Source organism: Danio rerio, chromosome 13 (assembly GCF_052040795.2).
Source record: "Danio rerio strain M-AB ecotype USA chromosome 13, GRCz13ab, whole genome shotgun sequence".
In the NCBI taxonomy this organism is placed as follows: Eukaryota; Metazoa; Chordata; class Actinopteri; order Cypriniformes; family Danionidae; genus Danio; species Danio rerio.
In genome coordinates, this window is record NC_141033.1 from 39129490 (window position 1) to 39151718 (window position 22229).

Consider the following 22229-nt stretch of genomic DNA (forward strand, 5'->3'; position numbering starts at 1 on the left):
CAAGAAATATCTAAAATATATTTCAATAATGCCACAAATTTAAGGGTCAGGTAAGTTCTTTCTTAAACTTAAATGTAAAGTCCACACTAGGGGCTTAGTAACTAAATTTGTTCTTGCTTTGGTTGCACCACGTTCTTAAGGCAAAGCATAGTTAATAGGTCGTAAGCTCTCTGTAAAGTCCTGCATAGTTGCATTGAATAAAGTATATCTATAAAAAGCATTTAAATTCTTAAACTGCTTTAAAATTGCAAACTGCTTTAAAATAATTCTGCAATGAATACATCTATTTATAACTCTCCTATCAAAATGAAATGGCAAATTACATTTTTATAGCACATTACAATCAGTCACTATAACAGATGATGGACACAGAAATACTGTAAAATAGACCCTTTTCACAAAACATTGATGGACAACACATTTCAATGGTCATCGGCATCTTAAATCCGCAAAAGCGTTTAATAATTAAGGCAAGGCAAGGCAAGTTTATTTATATAGCACATTTCATACACAATGGCAATTCAAAGTGCTTTACATAAACAAGAATAAAAGAAACAAGTAAAATAAAAATCGTAAAAACAAAACAAAACATAAAAACAGGTCAAATGTGATATAAAAGAATGAAGAAGAAGAGAAAAACATGATAGTGCAATCTGTCGGACGCAGCACAGTGCTCATTCAGTAAAGGCACAGCTAAACAGATGTGTTTTCAGTCTTGATTTGAATGTGCCCAATGTTGGAGCACATCTGATCATTTCTGGAAGCTGATTCCAGCAGCGAGGAGCATAGTGGCTAAAAGCCGATTCACCCTGCTTTGACTGAACTCTTGGAACTTCTAGTTTATATGATCCTAATGATCTGAGTGATCTGTTAGGTTTGTATTCAGTGAGCATATCTGTGATGTATTTAGGTCCTAGGCCATTTAGTGATTTATAGACCAGTAGTAATACTTTAAAATCTATTCTGAATGTAACTGGCAGCCAGTGTAGAGACCTGAGGACAGGTGTGATGTGCTCTGATTTTCTGGTTCTGGTTAGAATTCTGGCTGCAGCATTCTGGATGAGCTTCAACTGTCTGACTGTCTTTTTAGGAAGACCAGTGAGGAGTCCATTACAGTAATCCACCCTGCTGCTGATAAAAGCATGAACAAGTTTTTCTAAATCTTCACTAGAAACAAAGCATCTGATTCTTGCTATGTTTTTGAGATGATAGTATGCTGATTTACTGACTGCTTTGACATGACTGTTGAAACTCAGATCTGACTCAAGAGTCACACCAAGATTCTTGACCTTATTTTTTGTCGTTTGACCTTGAGTGCCAAGGTATGCATTTACCTTGAGAACCTCATCTTTGTTTCCAAACACAATCATTTCAGTTTTCTCTTTGTTTAACTGAAGAAAGTTTTGGCACATCCAATTGCTCATTTCATCAATGCATTGGCAGAGGGTGTCAATGGGGCTGTAGTCATTAGGCAGTAAGGCTAGGTAGATCTGAGTGTCATCAGCATAGCTGTGGTAGGAGATTTGGTTCTTTCTCATTATTTGGCTCAGAGGGAGCATGTAAAGGTTGAACAGGAGAGGTGCCAGAATCGAGCCTTGTGGGACTCCACACGTCATGGGTGTCCACCTCGACCTATGGTCACCTAAACTGACATAGTAACCTCTACCTTCAAGGTAAGATCTAAACCATTTGAGGACGGTGCCAGACAGCCCAACCCAGTTTTCCAGCCTATCCAGAAGTATGCTGTGATCGACAATGTCAAATGCAGCACTGAGATCCAACAATACCAGCACTGTTATTTTACCTGAATCTGTATTTAGGCGTATATCATTGATTATCTTTATCATTGATTAATTAGAAGTTTTTTTTAAACTTCAGTACATTTATAAAGTTATCCAATACATTGATTATCAAGTCTACTATTTATCCTTAACTGTGCACACTGCCGTTTTGTAATATTGTTTTGAATTAGATCACACTGCTGTTTTTTATCTCTCACCCCCCCCCCCCCCAAATACTGTACTGTTTATGTTTTACTCATTACTGTGTATGCAACTCATTCTGAAAAATTTAACAAAAAAATCTTGTTTTTTAAAAATATTAATAAAGTTATCCGATTTGTATCATCTGCACCAAATTACAAAAAAATAGCTAATACTCATGTGTGTCTACTACAGCGTCAAAGGGACATTAAAATTGACACTCTCCAGTGTTCTGGCTGCCTTTATCAGTCTCACACAATTTAGTTCCTTTTTCTGAAAGTTGTGAAAACACCATCAAATAGTTCTTTTTTATTTGAGGAAATTGAAAAGCAAGAAGTGTATCTGTGATACTTTCCCTATTCACTGCTCTCTAAGTTTACTAAACTATCAAGACTTCTGCTGCTGAGAAACCAGGAAATGTAAAAATGGTCTATATTACTATATTTTTAAATATATTTCATTGCTATTGTTGATGAAATTACACATTCTTTCCCGTATTTACGTATTTTCTGTCGAAACAGGAAGTTTGGATACAACATATAGAAATATACAAATAGGGTGATCATGATACTGAATTTCAGTACCAATTGGTACTGAAAATGTAAAAAACACTAACATTTGAGCCCTTTTAAGCACGTTCTTAACCCTTGTGCACTGTTCAAATTTACCACCATTTTGTTGTTTGGGATGAAAACATCCACTGAATTAAACTGCTGTAAAAACGCATGAGATAAATATTTTTTCTTTTTTTTTCTGTTTTGCATAAATCTGTTAATTAACTTCAGTCCTGATCAAAACTAATAAATGTTTAAAAAAAATTGAGAATTTTAACTGTCCAAGTTCACAAATAATGTCACTGATTTGGTAAAACTCACACACACACACACACACACACACAATCACACACACACACACACACAAACACAAACTCAAAATGAGGTGTTTTTAATATCAAAAAGTGGTTGTGTACTCGATTTTATCACAGACAAACATGCACTTTTATTTATTGTTATACTCTAAATAAAATCCAGAAATTAAGTCTTTAGGCCTATCTAAAGGGTTAATGGTGCCAACTGATGATCAACAGTAAAAATTACAAATTTGACCTCTTCCCAACAGGGAAAACCACCAATCAAAAATGCATGATTATATGGTGTCATGGTTTGTAATTTCAAACAAATGTGGTTATAATGGAAGTCAACGAGGCACAATTCATTCATTCATTCATTTTCTTTTCGGCTTAGTCACTTTAAATTCTCAGGTCGCCACAGCGGAATGAACCGCCAACTTATCCAGCACATGTTTTACATAGCGAATGCCCTTCCAGCTGCAACCCTTCACTGGGAAACACTCACACACTCTCATTCACACACATATACTACAGACATTTTTTTTAGCTTACCCAATTCACCTGTACCGCATGTCTTTTGGACTTGTGGGGAAAACTGGAACATCCAGACTCAAATCTTAAGACTCAAAATCACCCCAGAGTGGATCAAAACATCTCCGACAGGACATAAGGGTTAAACACACCTAATTTGCTATTGTGTTCACGTGCTCAACAGAAATGACTGTGATTGGTTATGAAAGTCATCAGTTCACCGAACTCATCGATGTTTACTGAGTGTAAACACAGATACAGGGACACTGGAGCATTTTAAAATCACGTCGATCAGTTGGTTTGTCTATAAGCTGACATACGAGTGATCTGCTGATGAATCATGGCTTTAAACCGCTCTAGTGTCACTGTATGTGTGGTTATGCTCAGTAAACAGCGGTGAGTTCGGTGAACTGATGACCTTCACGGCCAATCACAGTCATTTCTGTTGAGCACGTGAACACGATGGCCAATCAGCAGTGTTTGAGATTGTGCTCAACAGTGGTCAAATGTTAGCGGGAAATTGATCTTTTTAAAATATCAGCAATTGGTACCTAATTCCAGTATTATGGTAACATTATTTCAAACAAACAAATAAAAGAGATTTACACCAGTATAAAACAAAATATTGCTACTCAGCCAACTATGGTGTAAGGAGGCGAGGCATTTACATTCTAAAAAACGATGATTGGACAAATAGTGGCACAGTGCAGAATGAGTCATCAATATTTAGGAGTCAATTTCCTGGCAGAGACTACACATTTTATGGCACACCATCACATCTGTTCACTAGCTAGATGAGGCAGAGGATTTTAAAACACGTGTGGACTAAAAACAACAAACCCATTTGGATTTCACTGTTTATGTTTGCCTTCCAAGCGAGTAAGGTTTTAAAGGGCTGTTTCCATGCTGGAATGGTGTGTATGTGATCTCATCTGAACGACCGTCCAAATATCCTGCATGTGTCTGAAAGTCAGTAAACTCTGGAGAGCTGACCTACATTTACTTCTGGATGCTAAAAACACACATTCACACACTGTTCTAATAAGGTCAGCTTGGTCCTAATTAGCGCCATTTCAAAGCCTTGTACACTCCTTAGTTTAACTGAGGGAGGACACATATACACACAAACACAAAAGCAGTGTCTATAATTTCAGGATTAGTCTATGATTTATCTAAATAATCACTGGTTTTAGAAAAACATGACTGGTAGACAGGTAAAAATGCACACACTGATCAGATTCAGGCTAAGTTAGAAAGCGAAAATTGTATTAAAAATGAAAAACAATTATTTAAAAAAAGTGATAAACTATAATGATGTCCACATATTTGGGTGACTGAACACAAGGTCAGATGTTCTGGTTTCCTTTGAAGCACAAGATGTTCTTTGGATCATTTTCAAAATAAAAAAAGCAAAACAACACAGATCACAAACACCGTTTCACTGTTCAAATGCTAAAACAGCTCATTTTAAATAACAAAACCATCACATTTTCTGTAAAATAACACACAACTGACTATGTCTCACTATGTCAAAATTGTATTGTTAATAAAAACACAGATGTGTCTCTCCTTGGTGCAAAGATCAAAACATTCACATCAAAATCATTCAGCAATAAATGTAAAATTGATGTGTGAAAGTGAAAATGTGAAAGTGATGTTTCATAAACAAATTTCGGGAGGAGCACAATCAGTCTTTGATGAGACTAATTTATCACACACACAATCATTCTATTATCCAATAAGCTCAAGAGCAAACCCTATAAATAGTCAAACATGTCATACCTCCGTTTTCTCTTGACTTCAGCGTCCCTCCACCACCCCAACTCCACACTATTAAACCAGATACCTATTTAAATCTGAGGGGGGAGCGTTCTAGAGGCACGCTAGACACTGCGGACCCTGTCGCTCTTCATACTGACAAGGGGAATAACACGAGTTAGGGTGTCTTCCCGAGCTCAGAGCCCTCTCCCCGGACAGCATGCCAAATAAGCATATTCTATTCAATCAAATATCTGTGAGTGTGAACTCGTAAATGTAAAATAGACTTCCAATAACTCTAAATTGAGCTAAATGTTTACAAGCATCAAACATGGGACATTTGTGTCAACTTGACCTCAAATGCTGTTAGTATTTTTCTGAAGACTGACCAACACAAATGATGGTGAAAGCCAAAATATTAAATCATGGATCATAATGAAGGGGGGGGGGGTGAAATAAATATCCTTAACTGACATTTGGAGGCAAATAAAGGTTCCGTGAAGTGCTTTGAAATTTGCATTTTTATTTGATGCTTGTCGTAATAAAACGAAACACGAAGAGATGGTGGAACATCATCATGGGACATGATAGCTCCTTCCCTTTTGAAAAAAACAGCCAATAGACGGTTTTGTTTTTAATCACAGCTCTGCCAGTGAGAGTGGTTGAGTTCAAGCGTCTTGAAGGTGGCGGGGCATGTCAGACACTAGAGAGCATTTGATTGGTTATAAGTTGATGGGAAACTGAAGTGAGGTGACGTGAAAAAAAATGTTGATCCATTTAGGCAAACATGACAAACTGCAAGCTTGTCTTGTTTATATCAGTTTTATATCTTCTAAATGCGAATTTTGTCATTTTTCTGGAGCACATTTGTTATACATATCCTAAAAACTAATAATACTGATACTAAAATCTAAAAAACTTTATTTTAATTTCATGGGACTTTTAAGGGCAGTAAAAAAGAAAGGGTACTAGGAAAGAAAGAAAACATACTGCAAATGAAAGGGATGATTATAAGCCACTTTTCTATCTTTTCGTAAAAAATGAGAGCAGAGTCTATAGGTCATGTGAAGAACTAGCTTGTTACTTTTAAACCAGAGGAAATTTATAAAAAGGGTCAATTATGGCCCATAAATAAACTTAGTTTATAAAAAACAAGTGGCATGATTTCTTTTCCACTTGTCTGAGGTGGCAGACACAGCAGAATCCTAACTAAATGCAAAGTCAAAATTTCATCCAATGATATCCTTACTAAACTTTTCTTGTGGTCTCCTTAGCTACATTAAAGCCCTATATAAGAAATTCAGGATTTCAAATGAGCGTAGCTCAATTATTGTATTCAATTATTAAATTGTATCTATTTTTAAAGGACGAAAACCAAAAGTCGCAGCACGGTGGCTCAGTGGTTAGCACTGTTGCCTCACAGCAAGAAGGTTGCTGGTTCAAGTCCCGGCTACGCCAGTTGGCTTTTTCATGTGGAGTTTGCATGATCTCCCCGAATCGTGAGGATTGCCTCCGGGTTCGCTTTCCTCCAAAGCCCAAAGACATGCGCTAGGTGAATTGAATAAACTAAATTGGCCATTGTGTGTGTGCATGAGAGTGTGTATGGGTGTTTCCCAGTACTGGGTTGCAACTAGACGGGCATTCACTTCTGAAATAGTTGGTGGTTCATTCCGCTGTGGTGACCTATGATAAATCCGAGACAAAGCCAAAACTAAAATGAATGAATATAAAGCAAAAGTGTGTCAATTTGCATATAGCCAATATGTTTTTCCTTTAAAAGAGGAATTTCTATATTGTTGTAGAAGAACAAATATTGTTGAGATTTAACATTCATTTTGTTTCCTCCTGTTGCCTAAAATGTGATTAAAATATTCCTTCTCCAAAGTTTGCAAGCCTAAAACCTTCCTAAAATCTCAAAACATTGTCATCATTTTCTTTACATTTCTTTTTTCCAAACCTGTTTGGTCAAAGAAGACAATTTGAAGAATGTTGGAAACCAGTAGCCATTGACTTGCATAGTATTTCTTTCCTATGGATGCCAGTAGTTACAGATTTCCAACATCCTTCCAAATATTTTCTTTTGCGTTTAGAAACTCATAAAGGTTTGGAAGAGCTAGAGAGTCAGGAAATGTGTTGTTTTCTGTAATTGGGTCACAACACAGCCCAAAAAGGTTGGATTTCACCCATTTCAATAAACAAAAAGCAAATGTGGGTCACACTGCCTACAGTTGATCCTTGCTGTCGTTAAAGAAAAATGTCTCATAAATAAAAAATGTAGAAACTACAAATGCATCTACTTTCCTTCCATCAACACAATCTACATCTAATGGTGGATTACTCAGTACAGACACATTCATGACAATTCAGTTTGCTTTTCAATTTACTATTTACATCTGAATACTATTTATATACCATGTCTTACAACATCAAATATTTGAGCTGAGGGAATTTTTTAAAAAATGTGATTAATTTGACAAAAATAATAGCCGACATGTATTTTAGATCCAATCTCTCAACAAAACAACTGTAAAACAAACCAAAATGATAATTACACCCACTATAAAGATGTTTTAGAAACATCAAGCCAAAAGCAACACTAAATCAATTGGTATATGAGAAATGTGAATTACAGAGTCAACATCGCACCATTCCAGGTAGCAAAGAATTCTGGCTCAGATTTGGCATTTTGCATTGATCCGGCGCTGGCACATATCATGTGGGCCAAACATGGCCCTGGTTTGGCAAAGGTGACACCATCTTTAAAGCGCGACACAATACTTGGGCCAGATGTAAAATGTAGTTATTGGCCCAGATGGTAACATGTGATAAGTGGGCCATGTAAGTTTGGCCTATCTTGACCCACATTTAAAACTTTAAAATTTGGATTATTTTCAAATTAAGAAAAAAATGTCTACCAATCAGGACGCTTGGTGAAATGGCATGCCCATAGCATGCCTAAAGGGCAATGCTTCATAGGTTTATCAATTTCATTGCAGCCGTGACGCACTTACATATCTGACCCAATTTAGGCTCAGTTATGGGTTAATAACTTGGCCCAGATATGTGGAAGCCAGACTTGGTCTAGTCATGTACTTTAATTCACTGCAGCATGTGGGCCAAGCAAAAGCATGGGCCAGAGCTGGGCCAGATATATTTAGCAAAATTAATTTCAGATGGCCTTTCCACTATTAATCTTAAATCTTTGGCTGACACTGTGTATACAAATTCAGAATCTATCGTGTAGTTTTAACCATGAAAACCACAAACACACGCAAATAAGACAATCTAAATCACTTGTTTATCAAAAATTCTGAATCATGTTTACGCTTCAAAGATAGTCAAAAATGGAGCAGAGAATGGAGATAACCTGCAATCTGTCCCAACAACCGCAATAAACACTTTGTGTGTGTGAGAGAGAGAGATATAGACTTCATAAACAGTAATTCACATACTGTAGATTTCAATTCAGTTCAACCAGGAGAGATTACAGCAGTGCCTGACCTGTGTATGACAGAGAGAGAGAACAAACGACCACTGATCCTCTTAAACACACACACTCACACACACACACACACAAAAACAGGAGAGCTCGAGTTCATCTAAGCCTTTAATGCAGACAGGAGAACATAAACCGATGCAAACAATCCGCCTGTGTTTCACCTGAGCACAAGCGCACGTTTCTCTGGACACACTCGACTCAATTCATTAGTCACAGCTGTGCGTGCGTGTGTAAGCGTGTGTATGTGGTTGTGTGTGTGACTTCCAGAGACCAGCAGTTAAAGAATAACACATGCTGAAAACATTTGAGTCAACATGCACAAGCATTTCTTCACTTGCAAAAAACATCTGAGCCACATTTTCAGACATTCACACTGGATCTCGCACACTGTCTGGAAATGTAATTATTGTTTGCTGTTTTAAATGTATTATATTATTTTTTTTATTAGTGTTTATATGGGTGTGTATGTGTATATGTGCATGTATGTGTAAGTGCATATATATGTGTATTTCGCTTTTTTATGACAGAGAAATTTCCCCACCATCAGGAGGCATCAATCAATCAATCAATCAATCATAAATAAATAAATAAATAAATAAATATGATTAGAAGAAGTGCTTATAAGCTTTTGCTGCACTGTAAAACTCAACAGTCAACTTTATCAAATGAAATGAGTTTTGTTAACTCAAAATTGACTGAAAGTTGAATCTACTCATTTGAAGAGTTCTGAACTCAGTGTTGAAGGTAATGAGTTAAATAAATACCTCATTACTTCAACTTAAATGGAGTAAGTTCACAGTACTCATATAGATTAGTTTAACTCAAATGGTTTGTAGCAATCGGTTTCCTCAAACTGTTTAAGTTGCCTCAACTTACTGGGTTTTACAGTAGACAGTTGGTTTAAGTTCTTTTCATTTATTGGGTTTTAATGTGCTCAAATTGCTCCGTTTACTCAAATGGATTCAGTTCACAGTACTCATTAGAATTAGTTTTTAAACTTAAACGGATTGTTGCAATCGGTTTCCTCAAATGGTTTGAGTTACCTTAACTTTTTGCGTTTTACCTTGTGCAGAAATCAGTCTGGTCTTATGAGGAAATGTAAGTAATTTACAAAACTGTCGAAAAAGTGGCTAATTAATACATTTTTAATATAAAATAAGAAGTATTAATATAAACTAAAATAATAGGTTAGACTTGTCATAGCATTATCATACTGCAAACTCTGATGAACTGAAGTGCTTTTATTCTCACTTGTAAGTCACATATGATAAGAGTCTGTTTAATTAGTAAATATAAATTTGTTTGAGTCATATGACTTAATTTAATCAAAAACATACTTTTTTTTAAAAGAGATATGTCCACAAACCCCACCCCTAAATCCAACTTTCACTGCAAATTGTACTGAATTGTACAAATAAGATTGAACAAATTTATACAAATTAGCCACCAAATCAAAAAGGTATGAATTGCCGTGAGATAGCATTGGCAGAAACACAAAGTGTATTATTTGTTTAAAACATTATAAAAGTCCCACAAATGCACCTACATAAGGCCTAAATATCACTGAATATCATTGGATTATAAAATATTAAACAAAATGGGATTTATTTAAAACCTAACAGTGAAAATCACTGATTAAAATAAGTTAAACTTATTAGTTTTATAAAAAGTTACTTTGACTTCATGAAAAAGAGTTATGGTAACTCATAAACTGATTATATTAAGCAGAACTCAAACCAAAGGAGTTTTTTGTGTTAACTTAACTCTAATGCTAGAAGCAATACCAGTTGCCATTTGAGTAGATAGGTGTTTGGACTTTATTTGTTCTATTAACTGAGCTTAATTACGATGTGATAATTGAAGTTAAAAGTTACGAGTATTTTAAATGTTTGACAATATCAACACAAATAATGTATATATGACTTCATGTAATTCCTTTATGTTGTCCCAACACAAATATATTAAGTTAACTTAATCGTTTATACAAATTTAAGTGGACAGAACAGTTCTCCCTCCCAAGTTTAAAGTGCTCAGACTATTTTGTTTCAAAACTTAAATGGTTTGTCGCAATCGGTTTCCTCAAACAATTTGAGTTATCTTATCAGGTGCAACACAGAATGTTATTGAACGTGATCAATTAAATGGTGCTAACAAAGTTTTCACCCATTATTATTTTATAACATCATTTATTTCTAGACAGCCAATTGTTTCCAGACGGCCAAAAAATTACATTTATGATATAATAATAATAATAATAATATAATAATAATATTAATAATAATAATAATAATAATAATAATAATAATAATAATTTCACAATATAACAGTTTTTACTTTATTTTACAATATCAAATACATGCAGAAGAAACTAAAGAAAATTCAATATTGCCATCACAAAACTAATACATTTTAAAATATATTAAATACAACTATTAAATATAAACAGAAATCAAATATTTTATAAATAGTAATAACATTTCTGTTTTAATTGTATTTCAATCAAATAATTGTATTCCAATCAAAAACAGCATGAGAAGTAACACAGCACATGAAAAGTCATCTATTTAAACACATCTGACAATCAAGCACAAGCTCATCAACCTCACTGAATGGCTAGTCACCTGTTAAATAACTAGTCAATCATCATTTCCACCTGCCCATAACAATAACACCTACAGTCAAAAATTCCCACACTGTACAAAATAAAAGAAACCAAAAGTGATCTGAAACATAGAACAGAAAACAGCGAACTGTTATTACTGTCCATTGTTTTCATATCCAGTATTTAGCTGAACGCAGTGCTGTCTTTACACAACAAACAGACACACCTGAAGTGTTCAGGAATGGAGCATTTGCTGTGGTTTCAGCTTTATTCAAACACGAACCCATGTGCTTCACTGCCGTGTGGTTATGCACATGTGATCAGGATGTTCAGGCTAGTTTTGCATTCTTGATAACCATAATTCAACAAGCGGCGGCTGCTGCTGCTGCCTCACACCAGGGCTTCTGGGAAAGAACAGGTCACGGTCCACAAAGCAGCTATTTTTGTCTTTGGTGCTCAGACTCCCAGAAGCCCCGGGGTGTCAGGCATCTGTTCTTTAGGGTGTGTTTGGAGGCCGCTGTAGTCTGGAATCTAAATAGTGATGTTGGCGATCAGTACGGCTGCACGACAATTGGGGGGGATGTGATATGCGATATTGTTGTTCAGTACATCAAATGTATTTCTTGTGATATAGCTTTTCCCAAGAGAAATGTTATTTTCATTAGCTAGCTATAGATATTTTGCTGGAATTCATATTTTCCATAATATATTTTAATATTCAAGCACACACAGCGGGCAAAATAAGTATCGAACACGTCATCATTTTTCAACGTGCCGTTGAAATTTTCCATGGATGTTGGTAACAACCAAAGAAATCCATATGCAAAGAAAACAAATCTAATTAGTTTACAAATCAAGTTATGCATTATAAAATGAAATGACATCAGGGAAAATGTATTGAACACATGAAGAAAGGGAGGTGCAGAAAGGCAGTGAAAGCCCAGACAGCAGCTTAAATCTCTCAGTAGTTCTTCAGCAACTCTCTGCCTTCCTTATTAACATTAACTAATATTAGCTGCTTCAGTTCTACATCTACATTGGCAGGATAATAAAGATGACACCAGGGTGGACATTTCAACAAGACAATGATCCAAAACACAGCCAAGAAAACTCTCAGGGTGCTTTCACATCTGTAGTTCGCTTCATTTGGTCTAGACCAAGGGCAACAAATGATAGATTGTAGCATTGAACCAAAATGCTCTCATCTGACAAAATTCACATCTCTTATTGGGCCGATGTTGTTGAACAAATTTCCAAAACTGCTTATCGATTGAATTCACGTGCAGGAAAATGCCAATGGAACTCCCGCAAGTAAAAAACGGCAGACACAAAATGTCACTTTTTACTATGGAGGGACGACTGCGCTGACTGTATCCCTGCTCATACTATACTATATAGTTTGCACACGTCACTTTAGACAAACTATAGATTTCGAGAATGAAGCGCGGCTGCGGCTGGAAAACAATGTTTAATGCGTCGCACGTCACTTCAGGAGGAGCCGTGAATTAATTTAGCTAAACTGCGACATGGTCATCTTGCGGAAATATTACCAACAATCCATCAGGAAATGTTTTCCCCTCTCTCTGTTGGTAAAGTGTTGTCAAAAAAATATTTTTCCCCCATATGCCATAATGCACAGCACATTGGCCTACGGCAGCTGGATTAGTTAAAAGGGCGCAGTACTTTTTGCGGTTAGGCCTGTTTTAGTTCGGATCATATTCTCACCACAAACGAATCTTTCCAAGGTTCATTTGAAAGCATACCGAGACCACCTCTTCAAGCAGGTCTAGGTGAGCTTTTTTGGTGCGCAATAGAGTACGATTGCTGCATTCACACCTGCCCAAACGAATCGCACCAAGAGGGAAAACGAACTCTAGTGCGATTCAACCGAACTAAATAAGGCAGGTGTGAAAGCACCCTCATATGCTTTCAGAGAAAGAAAATAAAGCTGTAGAACGGCCCAGTCAAATACCTTACTTGAATCCAATAGACAAAACAAAATAGAGATCAGATTTGATAGACGAGACCCACAGAACCTTCAAGATTATTACACTCTGTTCAAGTCTGTGAAAAAAATATCCCACCAGTGCATGTGACTTCACTCTCCATATGAGAGCTGCCATCACCAAAAAGACTTTATATAAAGTATTAAATACGTTTCAGTAGGTCAGAATTTTCTCCTTGTGTCATTTCATTGTTATTATACATTTTATCATCTAATTTTTCCAAATTTTTTTGTTTAGTTTTATTAATGTTTAGGTTATTACCAAAATCTGGTTTAATTCCATGTCAACAGCTCCTTTATAAACATTCAGGGACCAGTTACACAGTAACTGACAGTGTTTCAAAGGGGAAGTTTGGGAAAATGCTGTCGTTGACGTGTCCATGTAAACACCCGAAAACAAAAGTCTTTGAAAACAATATGTTAAGCATGGTATGTTTTGAAGGCAAGCATGAACACACAACTATGGTGGAGTAGGTGGTAGTGTTGTTGTGTTTGCTAACACTTCAAGTGTTACTTCACATTAAAACCAACAGTATGGAGATGTATCATACACACACAGCAAAGTATCATACACACCAGCTATGGGCCGCTAACAGGGCATTGTCACTTCCCTAAGACTACTGTCAAAGTCCCTTTAAGGCAAGTCATTTCACTTGGCGGCCATCTTTGAAAGTATGCTTGGGCATTTTATTTGAATGGGGAAACAACAACATTAAATGTCAAATTAGGAATCACCAACAAAATTAAACAACAACTCTGTCTTTCGTTTAATTTCTAATTACACAATCTGCAGAATCTCCCCCAGAGATTCTTCAGTCTATATCAATCGCTGATTAGCTCCTGTACTAGATGGCAGGGTTTTATTCTCCATGTTGACTGCTACACTTTTGCCTATTCAAAACTATATGAGTGACACGTCTTGTGTATTCTATAGTCTTTAGTACTGTTTTCTAACAAGTTAACAGCAGCAAGTAGTAGCCTGGCATACATAAAACATATTTTTACCATTTTGTGGATGTGTGAACATGGATTGTTTTGAAAACTTGACTGAGTTATGACGTTATTACTGACTCAAAATCTCAGCAGATATTCTCATTCTTATTTGCTATAGTCATTTTCCTCACTTGTCTCTACACTACCTGACAAAAGTCTTGTCGCCTATCCGAGTTTTAGGAACAAATAATAACTTGACTTTAAGTTGATCATTTGGTATCAGGAGTGGCTTATAGGAAAGGCAAAGGCCTCTAGATTACGCTTTTTTGACCAAAATAAAATATGATCATGCCTTGATTTTTAATTATTTAATTAGGACAGTAAGGTCGGATTTTGCTTAGACAAAAGTCTTGTCACTCAACAGAAACAATGTACAGTATAAAATATAAAGTCATGCTGCAGTGAAAAAAATAATGAATATTGTGTATGACTTCCATAAGCTTGGGGGACTGCATCCATACATCTCTGCAATGACTCAAATAACTTATTAATAAAGTCATTAGGAATGGCAAAGAAAGTGTTGTTGCAGGACTCCCACAGTTCATCAAGAAGTTCATCTTCAATGCCTTCTCCATCTTACCCCAGACATGCTCAATACTGTTCATGTCTGGTGACTGGGCTGACCAATCCTAGAGCACCTAGACCTTCTTTTCTTTCAGGAACTTTGATATGGAGGCTGAAGTATGAGAAGGAGCGCTATCCTGCTGAAGAATTTGCCCCTCTTCTGTGGTTTGTAATGTAATGGGCATCACAAATGTCTTGATACCTCAGGCTGTTGATGTTGCCATCCACTGAATGTAAACTGAACCCAAACTGAATGTAAACCCAAACCATGATCTTGACCAAACTTGACTGATTTCTGTGAGAATCTTGGGTTAATGTGGGTTTCCAAATGATCAACTAGAAGTTATTATTTGTTGCTCTTACGACAGTGCTTGACAACAAAACTTTTGTCAGGTAGTGTACTCCTGTTTCCAGTTGATATTATTAATTCGACAATAATTCACCCAAAAATGAAAATTCTGTCACCATTTACTCATCCTTCACTGTGTTATGTCTACTGTTACACAAAAAAAAGATATAATGTCGGAAGTTGGAAAGCAGCAGCCATTGACTTTCAGTGCATTTTTTGTTCTTACTTTGAATGTCAGTGGCTAATGTTTGCAATATTGTTCAAAATATCTAGTTTTGTGTTTTGTTTTACTGTAAGTAATCCGATCACATATGGTCATAAATGCCAAAATGCATTCATTTCTAAAACCTGCTATTAATATTAAATATGAGTGAAATAAATTCAACACAGTGACTACTGCTGCTTTTAGTTGAAACTAAAAACATTGGTAATGAATTATTTAATTTAATTGTATTATATTTATTTTACATGTAAATCTATAATCCATTTTTTGCAATATGGTTTTACGAAGGCTACAATAAAATGACAACAACAAAATTCTGTTCTTAAGCATGTATAAATATTAAAGAGGAAAATAACATTATACAACAATCCAACTTGCTCTTTAAGATCTCTAAACTCGTGCATCATTGTTTACATTTTTGCCAATAACTGCAGCAAGTAAAGTAGGTGGTCTTTCCAGGCTATTCAGAAGCATTTGACCACATGAGAGTGTTTACACTACAAAACAAACCAGGCAGAATGTGCTGTGTGATAATACCTTAGAAAGTGGTCAAAAGAGGACATGCTCATGTTTAGATCCTGTATTTAGAGTTATGCACTTGTGATTAGATTGACAAAAACACACATTACAAGTCGCATGAAACTGCAGGTGTGTCTTTTCTATTGTGACAGACAAGTGAGATGTTTCTCTAAGAAGTAAACGTGATGGGATTAACTTGGTTTTGCTCATTAGGAACTGAATTTTAGTGATCTTGTGTTTTCAAGATGTCCGTTTTTTCATCACTGTCTCATTTCAGGCTAAACCTGCATGACAAATTCATCAGAGCACAAGCAGGAATATTTACTGTGTTTGTGGCCACATGCAAATAATGAACAAATACAGATGCCAGCACACCTTCCTGAAAGACATTCAAACCATTTGCACAAAACGTGATTAACTAGATTTGATGTTCGTGTGTGGTGATTTTTATATAATGCAAATGTAAAAGGAGACATCAGCAAACATGAAGTCACATTAATTTTATAGTGTGAACAACTAGCTATTGACTTCAGGAGAAGTGTGTGTCTGTGTGTGTGCATTGTATTCATTAGGTTGTGTAATAAGTATAGCAGTACCAGTAACAAGTACAGTAATACCAGTAAATTTTAACCTTGTAGGGATATTTGTTTGGTTCCCATAAGCAAAACGGCTCATAAATCACACAGAATGAAGTATTATGAAATGTAAAACTGCAGAATGTTTCCTGGTAGGCTTGGGTTTATGGGGTAAGGAGACAAAATATACATCTAGGAGTCATTATGCCTTTGGGAAGTCCCTAAAATGTGTGCGAGAGAATGTGTTTTGATTCATTCCATTAGATTCCAGTCTGTCAAGTCTGAAATTTTGTTTCAGAGGGCCATAACTGAAACACACACGCCTGTCCTACTGTAGGCGCTGACTAAGATTACTGTGTAGGGGTGATTGTGAGTAGGTATGGGCCGGTATAAAGTTTCTGGCGGTATGATAACCTTGGATAAAAACCATCACGATTTCACAGTATCGTGGTATTGTGTTTACTGCTGTAAAATAATTTACTTTTTAATCTCTTGGTTTACCCATTTAACAAAATATTTTAAATTTTAGAAAAAAAAATTATAACATTTTGAAACAATAAACATGTCAGGGTACAAAATTAAAATAAACCATTGACTTCTACTATCTCCATTACTTTCAAAAACACAGATTTCCTTACAACACAAAAAAACCCACTTGAAAAAACCCCTCTACATATGCCTTAGAAACAATATCACAAATCATTTTTGCGGTTTTAAAACCTTGACTTTTCCAGTTATCCTCCCATGCCTAATTGTGAGTGTGTGTTTGTGTGTGCATATGCAAGAAGTCAGTTTCTTTACAGTCATTTGCAGTGAAAAAGAAAAAGATGGATGGATGGATGGATGGATGGATGGATGGATGGATGGATGGATGGATGGATGGATGGATGGATGGATGGGTGGATGGGTAGATAGATAGATAGATAGATAGATAGATAGATAGATAGATAGATAGATAGATAGATAGATAGATAGATAGATAGATAGATAGATAGATAGATAGATAGATAGATAGATAGATAGATAGATAGATAGATAGATAGATAGATAGATAGATAGATAGATAGATAGATAGATAGATAGATAGATAGATAGATAGATAGATAGATAGATAGATAGATAGATAGATAGATGGATATAGTGTGTGTGCCTGTGTATTTATTTTGTTTATATATAATGTTGTGTAACATAGCATGCATTCATGCATTGTAAACCCATCTTCTAGTTATTCTAATGTATGTAAAAATGACACTCCAAGTCACACATGTATTTAAATCCACTATTCCAAAAACCCAGTAAAAACCCTTAGGGAATTTCACAAATGAGCTTTCTAGGCTGCTCTTCAAATAGAAATCATGACTGCAGAGCTCCAATGCAGACACTCAGAGGAATGAAAGAGCTGCAGCGTCATTCATTCAACCCTTAAACACATTCAAAGTCAAAGCATCTGCTATCAGTCCAAATCAAGAGCGTACACAAAATACACAACACACTGCTCCAAAATAAAACAGTGCTTTACCACGTTAACAATGTGTTTATTTATGCCATTTCTGCCGCTCTGTGTGTGTGTAAGAATGGCTGTGGGTGCGTTTAAGACAAAGACATGAGTGTTTGTTCCCTCTGGGTGAGAACGCAGCACACACTCCACCAACACACACAAATATGACAGCCTAGCACAGCCTGTTCGGTCACACACACACAGATTTCCATTGTTTTAGTGAAAACCAGGCCCACTTGAGGAGATCCAAAGCACCATACGGGGTTGTACACTCAGGCACTGTAAAAGCTGAGATCGTGTTTAAAGGGATAGTTCAACCAAAAATGAAAATCTGCTGTTAATTTAGTCACCCTCGGGATAAGCTGGGATCCTTGGTCCTTACAAAATCAGCAGCTATTGACACTTTGCCTGAATTTTTTATTTTTTTGACTATCAAAGCAAAATTAATGTCTGTGGCTCCGGATGAATACTTACAAAACAAAACTATCATTCAGTGCAAAAAAGTATTGTCAGGATCAATGGCTAATCGTTTAGGTTTGCCTAAAAGGTTTTTAGGTTTTATTTAGTCAATACTGAATATTTCATTTAGCCTACTTTTCATGTTTAATAAATGTAAAATTATTAAGAACAGACACTGCAGGGCTTTCTGGATTTTCAGTCTAATGGAATGAAAACTATCTAGGGGTGTCTTTAAACTCTGTCCTGGAGGGCTGATGTCCTGCATATTTTAGTTCCAACCCCAATTAAACATACCTGAAACAGCTAATCAAGCTCTTTCTAGGTATACAAACCCTTGCAGGCAGGTGTGTTGAAGAAAGTTGGAGCTAAACTATGCAGGACAGGAGTTTTGGCACCTCTAATCTGTAGATTTCAATTGCAATTTCAGTTGAGTTTTTCCTCAAAATGAGTTTCTCCCGCAACATTCACAAGTTTTTAATCCACCTAATCAACAACACATACACATTGTTTTCTGCATTTCTCTGTACATGCACGCACTGGTGATGCTAGTCAATCTGTTTGTGGCACTAAATTAATGCTAAGACTATTTAAAGGGGCTGAATGTCATTTCTGACTCTTCTAACAGATATAAATACCATAATATGTCTGTATATATTTCAGAAACATGCTAGATGAACATTCTTATTGATCTAAATATTAATGCTAAAGTCAGATATTTAGCTTTAATAATGTGTTTTTCCATGCCGGTACGTCTCACTATATATGTTTAACGTGATATGTAATTAATCTTGTCTCTATCTAATGACTCCTCAATCTTTGTAACAATAAGGTAACGTGTCACAGCGTCAGTACACTGCTTCAATCTTTCGCTTTCACACTTGTACTTAGTAATTTTAGCGAAAACCATTAGATACTGTTGGTTGGTTGCCCTTGGTTGTGCACCTTTTTACCAACCAAGTTTGTTAAACCCATTATAACGACACCGATCACTCTGCCCATTCATGCCAGTCCTGCAGAAAAAAGGATTAACAGGTGGTAATTTGTGTGTAACTTATCTTTATTTATTTATGATTTGGTTAAGGATAAAACAAAGGCCAAGCGGGTCAGGTAGTTGAAACGGTAGGCTTCAAATAATTAATTTGTTATGAATTGATTAATTATTCATAAATAATTAATTCACCACAGCATACGTTGACGATACCATCGTCCATTGGGATGTTTCACATTAGACATTGCATTATGCCAAATTGATCGACATTGCCCAACCCTATTATTATTAATCAAATAATATAAATATTACGCGTGTAAACTTTAGGTGAGCAGGTTACATTGTACACTGTGTCCTAAAGCCATATTTTTACTTCTGCGTCAAGTGACCGGCGTAACCAACGGCGCATGCAATGTGCGTAGCTGTGCATTTATACTTCTGCGCGCTGTCTCTGTTGGTCTGCATTAACACTTTCAAAACACTAGTTGGCATTGAGATGTTAATGTGTCTCTGTGTCGGGTTTCTTTTTGAACGCTTCCGGGATGTACAAGTGGCTCAAACTCGCTCATTTTGAGGCAGGAACCGGCGGACGTCCAACAACTTTAACTATGAGGTAAACACAAAACAAAACTTTCCATCCGGAGCTCCTTCACGGGACTCCACACTTGTAAACAATCGCTCCATCGGGCTTTGTCGCACCGCTTACGCAGCTCTCGGTCCCACCCATCGATACCAAGCCGACCAATCACAGAGCTTGCGCTATGCGTCGTTGCGACTTGTAGTTACATTTTTTGAGAGGTGCACGTCAGCGATGCCGACGGCCACAACGTAGGGCTATGCGTCAACTCCGTAGCATACGCGTGCGTTTGAGGCAGAAGTATAAATCAGCCTCAACACACTACATTATGAGATTTGCAGTGATAATCAATTTGGCTGTTTTCACCAGACGAAACACGACAGGAATTTAAAAATACAGCCATTCAGAAGAACAGAATATCCACTTATTTATGAAATCATAGAGTTTATAATTTATTTAATACATATTAAACCTCTTTAACATTATTACATGTACAGGCTGAATCACTACATGTTGGTTTTGAGTCTAAAGTTTTTATAAACAGTTTATTACAGCTTCAAGTTCTAAGGTGATCTGCTGCTGCACAGTTTTCTATTGTTCAGATGCAATAAATAGAAGCCGTTTCTAATATATCAGTTTGAGGTGTTGGTTAGAACAAAAACTCCTTTTAATAGGAAAATATACCTACTATCACGTGCCGTTGCTTTTATTTAGAACACGATTTAAATCAGCCTTGTTGGCCCTCAATCTGGCAACTTGCGCTTGCTTTGTTTTATCCAGGAATGCAATACTAGTTCAACCACTGGGTTTCAAACTTGCATACTGCACCTTTAAAGGGATACCTCAACGCCAACTGAAAGATTCTCTCTTCATTTAATCATCCTCCACTTTTTTCTAACTTGTTTGGGTCTCTCCTTTAAAAATGAAAATAAATAAATAAATAAATGTAAACATATTTGGAACCACTTGCGGGTAAATTATCATTTTTGGGTGAGCTATGCCTTTTACTGACCATATTATGTTTTTAATTTCTAGATGCTGTTAAAGCTACCTCAGAAAGCAGAAGATCCCACCACCAAGTAACATTTCAATGTCCAGCTGGTTTATATTATTGCAAAGCTTATATGGAAAAATAGCGAAAATGTGTTTGTTTTGTTTTTTTTATCCACCACAAACAACACCTATATAGATAAACAGATATAGATATATGTTCGTACATATTTTGTATGATAATAAACAACATTATGAAAATGTTTTTTCTCTCGTTTTCTGAATTATGGAGTGATAAAAAAAATCTCCTTTGTAAAAAACCTTTGACTCTCTGAAACTATGCTGGAAAACAGTGTTGAGGATCCACCAGCAGTTTATTGAAATCTTAGTCAGGTAGGCAATGGTCAAACAGGAACAAACAGAAGCATGCAGATAATCCAAAAAGTATATTCGGATCAAAGAGATTTGTACAGGCGGCAAACAACATAAAAACAATACACGGCAAGGAAAGACGATGGAATAATGCTTCGTACAGTTACAGTTGAACAAGAATGAGCAAAGTCTATTTTTAAGTGTGATGTTTGTATGGTCCTTCTTATAGTACTGATCTGCTTCAGCTGTGCGTGTTTGCAATCAAGGGGATCTGGACCAGGTGTGTGAGTGAAGTGCATGACGGCATTTCTAGTTCATTCAAGTAGCAGATTTGTAGTTCTTCAGCGCTCTACACAGGCTGGATCGCTGGTGACCATGACACTTTCATATATATAAAAAATTAAACAAGAGTTTTGACAACACGCAATGTTACACACACGACTACACGCAATGTTCAGATTTCTATGCTCGAAATATAAAAAACAAACCTGTTAATGTTAAAAATATTTTACCCTATTAAGCTGGAGTATCTTGCCTTAATGACACTGTAAAATTTAATCTTCAGCAAATCACTAAATGAATATTAATTGCTCATGATTTAGATTATAATGAGGTTTCTCAAGATAGTCCAGAATTGTAACATCAGTCATCTGGTGTTTCATGGTGCTCGAGACAAATATCTCTCTCCATCTCCTTCAGCATGACCGGGCAGGCCATCTTAAACACTGAATAGGTGTTGTTGATGTGTAAATGTGGGCAGCCATGTGTTAATAAATGTAGGTGATGTCAGAAACAGGCCGGCAGCGTTTCACTTGATGATCTTCTAGAAGACATTTACACTAGTGAATAATTGTTACGTTATGGCTGGTGTTCACAATTCTCTGGTATTTCTAAC

General features: G+C 36.2%; 1 protein-coding gene and 1 long non-coding RNA gene across 9 annotated transcripts in view; both read right to left on the bottom strand.

The window, feature by feature from the left end:
* pacs2 (phosphofurin acidic cluster sorting protein 2) overlaps positions 1-22229 on the bottom strand; it is an 80514-nt gene that overhangs the window by 47001 nt on the left and 11284 nt on the right. The window lies entirely within an intron of this gene.
* On the bottom strand, positions 1998-8793 carry LOC147841159 (uncharacterized). The gene is made up of 3 exons (XR_015506251.1): positions 3856-8793; positions 2896-3539; positions 1998-2852 (listed from the first exon to the last, which is right to left on the bottom strand). It is a non-coding gene; the product is annotated as an uncharacterized LOC147841159 (long non-coding RNA).